Source organism: Moschus berezovskii, chromosome 12, assembly GCF_049115385.1.
Source record: "Moschus berezovskii isolate FMDL1 chromosome 12, NW_MosBer_1.0, whole genome shotgun sequence".
NCBI classification, from domain to species: Eukaryota; Metazoa; Chordata; class Mammalia; order Artiodactyla; family Moschidae; genus Moschus; species Moschus berezovskii.
This window is the reverse complement of record NC_142471.1, coordinates 45,854,630-45,868,696: the sequence shown is the minus strand read 5'-3', so window position 1 is coordinate 45,868,696 and position 14,067 is coordinate 45,854,630. Positions and strand designations below refer to the sequence as shown.

At 44.9% G+C, this 14,067-nt stretch overlaps 1 non-coding gene across 1 annotated transcript; it reads right to left on the bottom strand.

Moving 5' to 3' along the window:
* Positions 1-10,942: 10,942 nt before the first annotated feature.
* Positions 10,943-11,014, bottom strand: TRNAA-AGC (transfer RNA alanine (anticodon AGC)). The gene has a single exon. It is a non-coding gene; the product is annotated as a tRNA-Ala (tRNA).
* Between the last annotated feature and the right edge of the window lie 3,053 nt (positions 11,015-14,067).

Below are 14,067 nucleotides of genomic sequence, written 5' to 3'. Positions count from 1 at the left end.
TTTTCTATAACTGCATGTGAATCTATAGTTATCTCAGTAAAAGTTTTATCTAAAAGTAAAAGGCCAAGAAAAAGTAGAAAGTATAGGAAGAGAATCCAGTGAGTGGTAAGTAAGAAGATGAGAAAGTCAAGAGGTTTTTAAAGAAAGGGACAATGCAAAATACATTTTAGATGCATTATTTCAAGAAAGAGAGAAAATTGTAGGTCATGCTTTTTACTTTCGTTTACTCTGAGCTCAAACTCACCCACCTTTGAATGGGCTCCACATGGTCACCACTGCCCAGACCTATACCCTCCATGCTGACAGACTGCCCTTTGATAATGGACCATCCCAGGGCCCAAGGGGACCCCCTGTAAAGTTGAAGGAGTAAAGTTTCCACTCCAAGGTCGATCTTCCTCTAGATATTAGAGGTCAGATCTAGATCTGCAGTCAAGCAGAAATGATACTCCTGAGTCCCTTACTCTTCAAAATACTTGGGAAGAAAGCATGATTACCCACTTGCCCTGTTTGGGATTCTGGAATCCAAACCCTGAGTCTTGGGCAGCCATAGCAGAGTGGTGAGAGTGAGGTTCTGTAATTAGCAGCCTCAGATGGAGCCTCGGAGAAGGCAATGGCAAGCCACTCCAGTATTCTTGCCTAGAAAATCCCATGGATGGAGGAGCCTGGTAGGCTGCAGTCCGTGGGGTCGCTAAGGGTCGGACACGACTGAGTGACTTCACTTTCACTTTCACACACTGGAGAAGGAAATGGCAACCCACTCCAGTGTTCTTGCCTGGAGAATCCCAGGGACGGGGGAGCCTGGTGGGCTTCCGTCTAGGGGGTCACATAGAGTCGGACACGACTGAAGTGACACAGCAGCAGCAGCAGCAGCAGATGGAGCCTGGGACCCTCACTTACCCACTGTGGCCTTAGGGGGCTCACTAACCCTCTCTACACTTCTATCCTAATCTCTGAGATTGGGACACTGATGGGATTCAACTCAAAGGCCTTCCATGAAGTTTTTTTTCTTAAGATATGTAGGGCTTATCCCTTTCCCCTTGCACACTCTGGTCCTCTTCCTTAGGGTCATCCATCAGGCCTGCCCACTGGCTTCCTTCCTAGTTGTTCTTTGCTTCCTCTCCTCTCTAGGAGGATCAGAGCCTTCCACATGAACTAACTGTGAGGTCAGTGCTGAGCAGAGAAACAGGGCTGGAGAGTTAACTGTCTGATCTGGATTAAGAAAGGGAGGAACAGAAGGGGATCATCTGGCAGAAATAAGGGCAGGATTGGCATGGAGGCCACATGAGCCTGGGGGCTCTTCAGTTGCCTTCAACAGAGTTCTCCATCCCAAAATGTCTGGTAACTGTCACCAGCTCTATGCTCATTTAACCAAGTGCAGTGACAGTTTTCGCCTAGGTGTAAGGGAACCATGGTGGAACCATGCTTACCACCCACTCCTGGTGCCTGGGACTGAGGAAAACCTCAGGATTTCCAGGACCTTGTTGAGTTGGGGGCATGGTGTCTTACATTAGCAAGGACTTGGGCAGGATTCTGGGATAAGCTACTTGATGAGAAGTGGCATGCTCTGGAAATGTGGTTCTTTCTGGTTTTCTTCTGTTTTTTTCTTTGCTTTTCTTGCAAACAACCCCTGGACTTTATTATAAATAGGCTGCAATTTCCCAGGAAAGCCATGTAACAGACAGTGGTCAGATAGCAGCCCAGGCCTAGGCCACCCAGCATGCGTAACCTCCATGTGCAGGGACCAATAGACAGTAGATAGATCTACTGACCAAAGCCAGCCAACAGTCCACTGATCTTGCCCCACAGCTCCCTGGGCAGCCACTCCCCTAGGGAGGAACAGGTCTCCTCTGGGCACTCTTGGTCCACTTGGCATTTGTTGGTGATTCTATGCACACGTGTCCACTCCAACACCTGACTGAGCATCCCAGGCCATAAACATGGCCAAGTGCACCATCTTGGGCCTGACACTGGGCAGTGACACTAGCTGTGGCTTTCTTCTGCTGTGGTTCCTTCTCAGTATTCCCAGTCCCAAGGGAGGACTGACATTTCAACCTCCACCCATAGGGATGCCAACATATATAAACCTCAATCCCAAACTCATAAAGTGTGGTGTGTGGTGGAGGAGATATATACTCAAAATCAACACCACACAGCTTAGAAGGGACCTGTGAGCACAGAGTAAGCTGGAGAGGCTCCCCGAGAGAGCAGATGCACTGGCTGGGGAGATAAAGAAGTCTTCATGCAGGAGGTGGCATGTGAGCAGACTTGGGGAGGTGAGAGGATTCTGCAGGCAGGGATGTGAGGACAGGACAATGCAAAGGAGAAGGTGTGCTGCTGGGGGCTGGCTTAGCGGGTGCCAGAAATACTACCTCCCAGCTGAGCCTGGGGCTCCCTGGTCTCTTCAGCTGTTTCTCTCAGGGAGGAACCCTTGAGAAATGGGGGTTGGAAGTCTAGAAACACAGTCAAAGGCTCTTATCACAGATGGAGAGAAGGTGATAGGATCTGGAATCAGCAGTGAGAGAAAAGTGCTGCCTCTGCGGGGGCAGGGGCTGGATTTGGAACCTTATGTGAAGCCAGGATTAGGGGAGAGAGAGGGAGACAGAACAAGGGGTGGGTGCACGGTCACTGGGGCTGGGGCCTCCTGTCTCAGCTGCCATCGGGGATGATGCAGCCCACCTGGGCATCACCAGGCTGAGACAGTATCCAGCCCAGGGTCACAGGACGGTTCCCCAGGGACGGTTTTTCATAGTTGCCCACTGGTGACTGCCCTGCTGAGGCTCCCCTGAAATAAGAGCTTCAAGATTTCCAGAGTTTCTTTCTTTCTCTTTTTGATTTCCAGAGTGTTAAAGACAATAGGATCAGGAATAATCAGGAGAAAACCAGTGATAAAAAGTGATGAATGTCTATCATCCACTTAGGAAGCTCGAGGTCCTTCTGAGGTGGTTCCTGAAGGTGAACCATTCAGGAGCCAGGTGGGCCTCTCTTGGTCAAGGTGAGAAGAGGTGCCCATGGAGGGAGCAGAAGGCATGGGCAGGACAAGGAGGAGTTCCCCATCTACCAACGATGCAGAGATGGAGAGATGTGTCAAGTCAAAACTCACCAGCATCTTCTGCTCCCATGGATGGCACATCTTCCTCTGAGTGAGTGGTTCATCCACTCCTCACAGATCCCACTTCCCCAAGTCTTAATACGTCCCTGAACACACAAATGTAAACTTGATGGCATGTGAATACATAATTATACCTCAATTAGTGAAAAGAAAGGAGACTGCTTTCATTGGAAAATTTACAAATGATTTCTATCTCAACAAATAAATCACCTATAACCAAAATGGAGGGCTTCCCAGGTGGTGCTAGTGATAAAGCACCTGTCTGCCAATGCAGGACATGTAAGAGATGTGGGTTCGATACCTCAGGAAGATCCTCTGGAGGAGGGCATGGTAACTCACTCCAGTATTCTTGCCTGGATAATCCCATAGCCAGAGGAGCCTGGGGGGTACAGTCCATACTGTTGCAAAGAATCTGACACCACCAAAGCCACTTAGCACACATGCATGCAAGCTCAACCAAAATGGAAAGAAAAAAGAACTGAGGCAAGATCAAGTAGGTTCACAGTTTGCAGGAACATTTTCTGGGCAGTGAGGATGGTCCCTCCACAGAAGACAAACCGCATTGGAAAGCAGGTTTGTCCTGGGGACTATGTCAAAGAGTCAAAAGCCTGGCATCAAATCCAGAACCTGCCCTGAGCACACCTTTCCCTTTACACTTCAGCAGCTGTTTCAGTGTGCCTGGTCTCCCCTAACACCCCTGGGAAATCCTCATCACCCAGGCTAATCACTCAAATCAGAGGTCCACTTAATGAGGAACCCTACCCGAGGGCATGAAGGGTTCTGAAAGCATGCATAACATCAAGCAAGCATCAGTCCAGCACTAAAAACTTAGTCCTTCAAATATATTTAGGTTCCTACCGAAAAGGTAAGGGATGAATTTTTTCCAAAGTGGAAAACAGACGCCCTAGATAAAAGACACAGCCAAAGGGTGTCATCCTAGGAGCACTCAGTATTCAAGTCTAACACTGCTCATGAGGGGACTGTGCCAAGGAGAGAGCAGGTCCTCAGAGAGGACAATAATCCAAGTGGCTAACATTTATCAAGCATCTTCTAGGTGCCAAGCATTGGTCAAGGTGTTTTATGTGGCTAACACATTAAATTTAACTATCCTATGTGGTAGGCTCCTAACTTGCTCAAGGTTATCCAGGTAGAGATTCAGTCTGACTTCCAAGCCATTGTCCTGTACTAATCCATAAAGGATGCCCATGTGATCATGATCATATTGAATTCTTTAAAACTCTGACGAAAATGTCTCCCTACTTTACAGATGGGTAAGCGAAGATTCAGAATGGAGAAAATAATAGGCAAGGGGGCATAGACAACAAGTAGGTGAGAGCTTAGTGGGGATGGTGGTAAGGGGATAGATGGGCGTGGAGTGGAGACTCATCACTGAGCAATGGTAGGTCTGAGATGTTAGATGGATAATATGGAAAGGGATTCCCTGGGGACTGTTGGGTACAGAAGTCACGTCATAGAAACAGAAGTTGAAAGCAGCACTTCCTCTTGATAAGGCTGGTGTTTGATCCACTGGCCAGTTATGCCTTCCTGGAGTTTTCCCGCATATCCTTCTCTTTGTAAGACACAGTGTTAGCATTCAAGATCACCTCAGAACAAGGGTTTGTCGCACAGAGTTCAAAGCTAGTCAAACACATGCTGCTGAGATCTCACTGTGAGCCTGATGCCATGACCTTGAGGCTGCTACAGTCCATCCCTCCAGACAGCTGTATCCATTTGTCTTTGGGTTCATGACAGCCACTCCAAGAGGCCTAGGAAAGAGAGGAGCAGCTCCACAGGCCTCTGGGTTGTTTGCTGGTCATTTTCAAGTTTAAGCTGTCAGTCTGAGGTTGAATGACCAGAGGTCCTACATAGGTCTACAGGCTTCCAAAGATGGATTACACTTTGAGAAACCAAGCAGTACCAATTCCAGATGCTTTAGCTAGACAAAGTCACACATCTGGATATTTTAAAAGCAAGAGTTGTAATGGAGCTTTTCAGTTTTCTCATGGATATTTGGCTTCATGTAGCTGCAAATGTGAATCAAAGTCTAGAAATAATCTGTGGATTTGCACTGCAAATTCAGAGGGCACTGAGCTGGAACTGTCAAAACGAAGGGTCCACACCAGCCCAAGTTAATGTCTTGATTTTCTGTTATTTTGAGATGATGACAGCACGTGTGTGTTATATTATAACAATCTGCCATGGCATTAATAGTTCTGGTGTGTGATAAATGCAGCGGATCCCAAAGGAAGTCCATACAGAGGTTAACTCCATTCAAACAAGTTATATATAGCTTTGCTCTCACTAAATTCTAGCAAGTCGCGTTCTATGTTCAAATAACACTACATTGGAGCGATATTTTGGTATAAATTTTGTTCAAGTGATGAGTGTTTCCAGGGCAGGATTTCATGTTACCCTGGATTGTATGTCCTGTGATGCTGAGGGTAATTAGGAGTGAATGCATAGCAAGCCTGTCTCTGGGGGGGTCCCTTGGAGATTATTACATTGAAGCTGTGGAATGGATGAGCCCAATGGGGCTGGACTTGGGAGTCAATTATGGACCATTTCCAAGGCGGAAAGAATATAGAGTGATCCACAGAAGAGAACACACACTGATTCCGTCAGTGCTCATGGCCATGTAGCCACTGGGCTCAGTGCCACTTGCTGAGAATAGCAAGATGAATACGTTAGAGGGCTTGGGGTGATGTGGGAGGTCCAAAGCACGTTGATAAGTCCAGGAAGGAAAGCTCTGAGTCCTAAGTCCTGCTGTGTGCTGGGTTTGCTCTGCCACCTGCTCTATTTCTCAAAGGTACACACGAGCATCTTGACAATAGGCTCCATGCAAAACACCACAGCTACCGCCCCCTACAGGCCCCTCCCTTGTGACTACAGCTTCCATCTGCTCTATTTGAATGAGTGAAAGAGGAGATCTGGTAGACAAAATGGCCTCTGGCTGAAGTCATTCTTTAAGAATTCTGGACTGAAACGTTCCTGAGTGAAATGAGAGTCAGAAAATGAGGTAGTCTGTGCAGTGGATCACAATCTCTGTGAGATTTGGTGTGCGGTTGCGCTGAGCTTATTGAAGCATGTCACCACGCAGCACGCACTTAAGGCCTCTGCTGGCTATCTGCTTTTTTTGTGACATTCACCCTCCCTTTCCCATCCGAAATCTTATTTCAATTTTTCAGTTTTAAAGAGAGGAAAAGTCTTTGTTAAAAGAAAGATACAGAAATGCAGTTTGGATGAAAGGTTTATTAAACACCAAACTAGACGATTATTCTTAGGTAAGGGGTGTGGGATGCTATCATTGTTGGAGGGTCTTTGGCATGTACACTTGGCTCTATCTTTTGCCTTTTATTTCTAACATTAAAAAAAATGTTGGATGAAGATTGAGCAGGCAAGCTCATCAAATTTGTGTAGGGGAAAGAAGCAAAGTTTATAAAGGATATTAATTAGTTGGCTCCAACAAAAAATATAGGAATGTTTTTATCTAGTTGTCTTCTTGCCAAAGAAGAAATTTATGTTCATGGTAACATTTAAACAATTTTAAATGTATACAATATCTCATTCCAGATACTCTAATCATAGTTGTCTTGAAACAGCAATTATTAATAGTTTCTTGTATACTCTTCCATAAAATTTTATTTCTATGCAAATACAAAGCTGTAAAGGCATATGTATATGTGTGTATATTTAAATCTATATTTTTTTTACACAAATAGGAGCAAATTTATATAATTCTTTGTATTTATTTTTCTGTTTTGGTCAATAAGTGCCATTATACATCAGAGAAGAATGTGGAATTTGACCCAAGAACATGGATTTGCAATGTCCCCAAAGGCTTCCCTGGTGTTTCAGATGGTAAGGAGTCTGCCTACAGGGCAGGAGACCCAGGTTCTATCCCTGGGTTAGAATATGCCCTGGAGAAGGAAATGGCAACCCACTCCAGTATTCTTGCCTAGAGAATTCCATGGACAGAGGAGCTTGGTGGGCTACAGTCCATGGAGTCGCGAAGAGTTGGACACGACTGAAACTAACACTAACTAACATCCACAAAAGGGAAGGATTGGAGACGAGCCAGCCTAGCAGCTTTCTCCGTGACTTGGGGTTTTATACGGCTATAGAGGGCTCAACTCGGTATGCTATGTATTATAACAGCTGTGGCACTGGTGTTTTAAATGCATCTGTGACCTTAAAATTGAATTAACAAAATGATGGTATCCAAACAGAGAAAAGTAATTATTCAAATCTCACACCTGAGAAAGAAATAGATAAATTGGAACTTAGAGCAAGAGTAACCAGGATGGCAGAAGGGACTGAAATTCGTGTCAAATGAGCTCTGAGTGACAAGCTGACAAACTGTATCAACTAAATAACGACACCCCACCACCACCACTACCAGCAGATATCCATGAGACAGATGATGAGAGTCCATTTACAATTTTTATTTTATTTTGGTTAAGGTAAGAGGGGTCTTAATGGCTACATGAAGGTGGATGGGAGAGGGAGCATCTTCCACAGGATCAGTTGTGTGGATTTAAGATCGCTGAGTGGGGGCTCCACCAAGGCCACTCAACATGGAGGTGGGTACTACCACAAGCTTCACCCAGTGGTAGGTCCCCTGGCTCTCAAAGTATTCACGTGTAAAGACAGTCATGTGAAAGAAAATCATGACATGGTATTTCTCAGTCTTTGATTTCAATAAAACTCCTGTTCTATTGGACTGGTTGCTTCCCAGAAAAAGTTATACAGAAATTTCAAGTTTAGAAACACTAGCTTCAAACAAGTTAAGCTGTATCTTTATTGCAGGAAGGAGCTAAGAATGGGCTACATCACAGATTGATTAGACAACGTAACACTTTTAAAGGCATGGGTGTCCACCCTTGTACAATATAACAGAGACTGAAGAATTTCGGGTTCAGGGGTGTTCTAGCCCACAGTTTGGGAAACACTGCTCCAGCACAAGGAGGCATCCTTGAATGATCATCTGGGTCTTTCTAAGCCTGCAACTGTGACTCCAGGTGAGTATGTGTCCACAAGACAATCTAACCCACGCAGTGGACCTCACAGATCAGGAACAGCAGACATTAGGTGTGTGCTCCCCCATGTCACAGCCATGCTGACATGCTTCATGAAGGTTATCTCATCTCACACTCAAAACAAGCCTAGGAGGCGGGTGCCATGATCACATTCATTCTACTCTTCCTCTTGAAGGAACAGAGAGGTCTCACAGGATGCCCCAAGTCACACAGCTAGGAACTTGAATCCAGGCTGAGTGCTTTGGACAGTGTGCTATTAACTGAGAGGAGATACCAGACACTAAAATTAAAAAGAAAAAAAAAAAACAGGAGCAGCTGTGAAGTGTATATCTTCCTGGGAGAATGCATAATCCAGTCTAACTGGAGGACTTTGGCTTCCAAAAATAAAGACATAGAGAGAATGTGTCAGTCTGTGGGAGGAAGGGAGGGCAGGGCAGGTGAATTCTCAGAACAGAGAGCTGCCTGTTCAAACAATTTGTAGCTTCAACATATCATCATAGACCTGCCACAGCATCTGCTGTTCCACCGTTTGAAATAGATTTATTTGATAAAGATAGACCAAATCTCTGAGTATCATTTCATATTATTGAAGATTACCTAAGAGGGAGCATCAGTCATTTCTATGCTGGCAGGAATTACCCTTTACATCACTGTGTTTATGATTTCTAGCTGAGAGTGGAGGTTGGGAGGAAACATGAAGAGAAAGTCAGACTATGTTTTATTGAAAGCCCACCGGGGGGTCCATGTGGCCTGTACTGGTCATCAGGAGAGGCGGCAAGGAGATAAATGTCCTGTCAGTCCAGGAGAACTTCCAGATGCTTTGGGGTCCTAGAGACATGGGGTGGCATACTCCCCAACACCTCCAGCCTGTGTGCTTGCATCTAGTTCTCTTTCACTGGGTGTATCTCCCAAATCCAGCACATTTAGGTGTAGGGGAACAGGGAAAAATCTGCTCACCTTCTGACCATGTGCCCATGTGTTCTGCCTCAGAGATTTCAGAAGGATGACCAGCAAGATAAGATGAACTGGGGTGAGGGATAGGTGTGTCCCCTAAGAAGGCAGCACATAGTAGAAGCCCCATCCATGACGCCCCACCCCCCACCACAGCACACTCCCCACACCTGCATCCTGGGCCTCAGAGTGATGCCAGTTCCAAGGACCAGTCTAATGATGTCTCAAGTTAGGCATTTTGCCTTAGGCCAGCTTGTATTAATACCAGACTTTGCTTGAGAGCCAACAAAATGTAGATTAGCTTTACCTTCCTCATGGCAACCAGTGTTTATCTTAAAGATGGGAGGGGAAAACCTGGAATATGCTTCTCTTCTCATGCTTTTGGAAAGCATTGGTGCCATTAAACATTCCCAGGCTTTCGATCCTCCCAGGCCCTCACCCTGTGTACATAGCTCAAACCTCGGGGAAGGGGCACCATCCTGCCAGCCTTCTGAGAGATATATCCCTCAGAGCTCAGGAGGGACCAGCTAGGCTGCGGCCAGCCTCAGCACAGAGCTTTTCACTTGAACAGGAACTGTCAGGACGTGTGAATGAAACACAGAGCAGGACTCCGAAAGGCTTGCAGAGATTTATGGCATATTTCAGACCACAGAATCTTGTAAAGTAAGATCCGAAAGCCTGTCTGAGCAAAGCAGGAGAACTGGCCATCATAGGCGGCTCATCGGGAGCAGTGATTAATTTCGTCTTCCTGCACATCAGTTCTTCAGTGTCCTGGGTGATCTCTGTGACTGGGGGTCCTCAAGCCGTTTGTCCTCCCTCCCCAAGTCTGGTCCTTCAGATAGCAGGTAACTGAGTGAGCACACAGCCGACTTCTGGGCAGAGGGTTCTTGAAAGGCCCCAGCACGCTCAGCATGATCTGGTGAAGCCGGAGGGAGCAGACGAGGGGCTGCAGACATGGCCAAGCCCCAGGACCGACGGCTTCTTGTCCTGCAGATCAGATGGCTACGGGTGGAGATGCCCTCAGGCTTACTTGGAGAGAAAACCTTCTGGACTCCAGCAGCAGGGATTTTCTGCAGTGGCCCAAGGATGGGCTGGTCACAGTCTCATTTAGAAGGCTCACTTCTTTTCCTTTTTTCACTCTCATCTTTCAGGAGTGTACACTAGAGTTTTTCAGAGTCTCTACAACAAAAGATGATGCTACAAGGGACCCAATGCAGGTAAAGAATCCATCCATCTTCCTAACCAGTTTATAAATATAAAACACTGTCTAAAACAGTCTTCTAACCATGTTTTCCAAAACACACTTTTTTTCCATAAATATCTACTATTTATTAATGTTAACAAAGTAATGGGATTTTTTATTTAAAATGAATAAATATTTTTAAATTTCTCAGTTTCAGCCGCTAATATGGTCAATGTTGATCAATGTACCCCACATAAACAAAAGTTCTTTGGCTCCTCAAGAATTTTTAAGCATATAAAGTAATCCTAAGAGTAAGAGTGAAGTGAAGTGAAAGTTGCTCAGTTGTGTCCGACTCTTTGAGACCCCATGGACTATATATTCCATGGAATTCTCCAGGCCAAAATACTGGAATGGATAACCTTTCCCTTCTCCAGGGAAGAAGATAACCTTCCCAACCCAGGGATCAAACCCAGGTCTCCCACATTGCAGGCAGACTCCTTACCAGCTGAGCCACAAGGGAAGCCCAAGAATACTGGAGTAGACAGCCTATCCCTTCTCCAGCAGATCTTCCAGACCCAGGAATTGAACTGGGGTCTCCTGCATTGCAGGCTGATTCTTTACCAACTGAGCTATTAGGGAAGCCCATAAAGGGAGTCTCCCAAGTGAAGATGCCAGAGATTGAACCTGGGGCCTCATGCACGCTAAGCATGTGCTCTGCCACTGAGCTACACCCCCTGACATAAGAAGTCTGAGAATCAAGTGTAAGAAGTCTGAGAACCATCAAAGGTGGATGGGACTGAACTGGAGAAGACTAGATTAGAGAATGTCCCACGCAGGATGGTGTAGGTAGGGAAAGGCTCTCATAGAGTCACTTGATAGAAGCCAGAAGTTTTCAAATGTTTCTAAACCACCTGGGGTTGGGGGGCGGGAGGCAAAAGGCCCTGAAGACAATCTTCTTCCCTGCCAAGAGGGCTCACTAAATGTGAAATAAGAATGGGCTAGAAGTCTCCCTTTTTTTAATCAGCAGCGGAAAGATGAGATCATCAATCTTTGTTGGTGCCCCCTGGGGGAAGATGTGAGCATACCACTATCTTCTACTGGGTTCCTTGCCCTGACTTGAGATTCCTCATGGTGGTGAGTCCTTGGGGGTACTGAAGAAAGAAGCCATAAGCCCAAGAGATCCACTGTCCTGTAACAAATGTCCCCAAAACTTGCACTTAAGATAACAACCATTTTATTACATCTCATGACGTTGCAAGTCAGGAATTTGGTCAGAGCTTAGCTGGTAATTCTATTTCACACGGTGTTGAGTGAGTCCCTTTGGTGGTCCTCATTTGTTGGCTGGGCTGTCCAAAAAGTCCAAATGTCTTTACTCATATGCCTGGTACCCAGGAGGGGACAGATGAAAGGGTGAGTCCAGCTGGTCCTTCCCCTACTCCAGCAGTGTATGGATTTCTTCCATGTCACGTGAGTCAGGGCTCTCAGAACTGGCATATGTCACCCACATGATACTCTGTTAGTCAGGATAGACACAGGCTAGTCCACATTCTAGGGGAGAGTACAAAGGGCCTCCTCTTGAAAGGAGGCGTCTCAAAGAATGTACAGGCATCCTGAATCGGCCATAGCCACCTTCACATCTTTCATTTGCTTATTCATGTAGGACTTACTGAGGTTCTGAGCTGCATGATAGGGAAAAGGGTAAGATAACACCAATATTCATAGTTTATTATATGCTAGTCACTGAACTAAGGGCTTTACCTATGTTGACCCATTTCATTTTTGCATTAACCTATTTTATGATAAAGAAATTGAAGTTCAGAGAAGTTGCTCAAGATAAAAGGTAAAACTCAAAATTGACCCAGTTTGTCTTGACTTCAAAACCTGTGTTCTTACCCCTATCCTAAAGGGTCTTAAGTATCTAATTTGACACAAGTCCTGCTTCAAGAAGCTCATGTTTTATGAGCAAAGTAAGGTATATAAACAAATAACCACAATAAGGCAGTAAGTGATAAACCAACAGTTACAACAGTGTTCAATGGCCTGTCACGGGAGAAAGAGATTACTGTCAGTTGTAAAAATCAGAGGTTTTATAGAGAATATTTCACATATGTATTTCTGGGTAAAAAATCAACATAGTGGCTTAAAGCACCATTTGATTAACACTTACCATTCCATTAGTTGACCTGGCAGTTTTCTGTTCAGGTGATATTGACTGACAGGCTGGGAAACGTGGGTGGGAGGTCATCTAGGGCTGTCAGCTCAGTTCCTGGATTCCTCAGAATCCTTGTGGCCACTTGGGTGGCTTCATGGCACACTGGCTGGATTCTAAGAAGGAGCAAACCAAAGCTACCAGACCAAATAAGCGCCATCCCCAGAACTGGACAGAATCACTTCTGTTTCATTCTATTGGTCAGAGCAGTTATAGGCCCAGTCGTCTGACAATGTTCATGGGAACTTCACGAGGGTCTGAACTTCAGAAGGTGTGTTTCACTGTGTCATTGAAGCAATAGTCTACTAAGAAAAACGACTATAAGCTGATATTTGAATGACAGTAGTATCCTTTTCTCCTGTTTTTATTTTGTCTCCCGCTATGGCTATTTCCATTATAACTGTTTGTCATATAAGTGTTAAAAATAAATAATAATGTGTTTTAATACTGGAAAAATGTAAAAATATAGATACCATAACAAAGACAAGCAGGGTTTTGACAGGAAGCAATAGGACAGTTTGAGTCTTCTCTCTTTGTCAAGAAAGAGCAGACCACCAGAGATGCTGCAGAAAGGAAAGCGCTAGGTCACTAGATTGTGCAGTAGGCTTCCCCACTAGGTGTGCGTGTGGGCAGGATCACTGTTTTCTTTGACTGGAGTAGAGTTATCATCCTGTCTTGTGAGGTTGCTCCTTTCATGGTCCTCTGGCTGAGGAGAGCTGGCTTTTGTTGGGGTGTGTTTTGTCTGTGACCATTGGTACTTCTAGGTAACTGGCTTCTTCAGCCCCATGTTTGGAAAACCTGAAGAACTAACCACAATGTGGTCCTTGGTTCCCAGGTTTCTTAGGTGGTCTTCCTACTCTCTATTTTATAGTCTACCTAACATTTGTTTTCTATATGAGGTCTGGCGTTTCTAGTTGTACTTAGCAGGAAGAATATGGTAAAGTACTTTATCTTCCCACAAGAGGAAGTCTCTTACACCTTTTAAATATGGTTAATATTTAACCATAGATAAATATTCCCTTTGTTCATAAATAAGTAGTAGCATAATATACACTCTTTCTTGCCCATCTAGTTTTGTTCACTTCAAAGTAGATGTTGGACAACACACAGTGCAATACGTAGAGCTGTTCCTCACTTCTTCTTGCTTCAGATTACTCCACTGTGTGGGTGAACCCAAAGCTCCTCGTTGGCAGCCATGTGTGTCCATTTTAGTCTTTTTCTGTGACAAGTAGTTCCACAGTGAATACCCTGTACCTACACTTACATCTTTTCATACTTCTACTATCTTGGGATAAATTACCAAAACATACATAAGTTCACTACCTCTTCACAGTATAAGGTTTGAGTAACTACCATATTGGGAAGGTTTTGGGTTTTAGTTTTAATAGAAACGCAACGGGCAATTTATTTTCATGTATTCTAGACCAAGTTAAATTATCCCACCAGACTTCAGTTTTCTCAAATTTATTATAATAATAACTACCACTGTGATTGTCTATTAAGTTCTGAGCACTGCTTTAATAGCTTTATTTATTTCACAACAGTATAAGATTGAAACTCTTTTTATAGTCAGTGATTG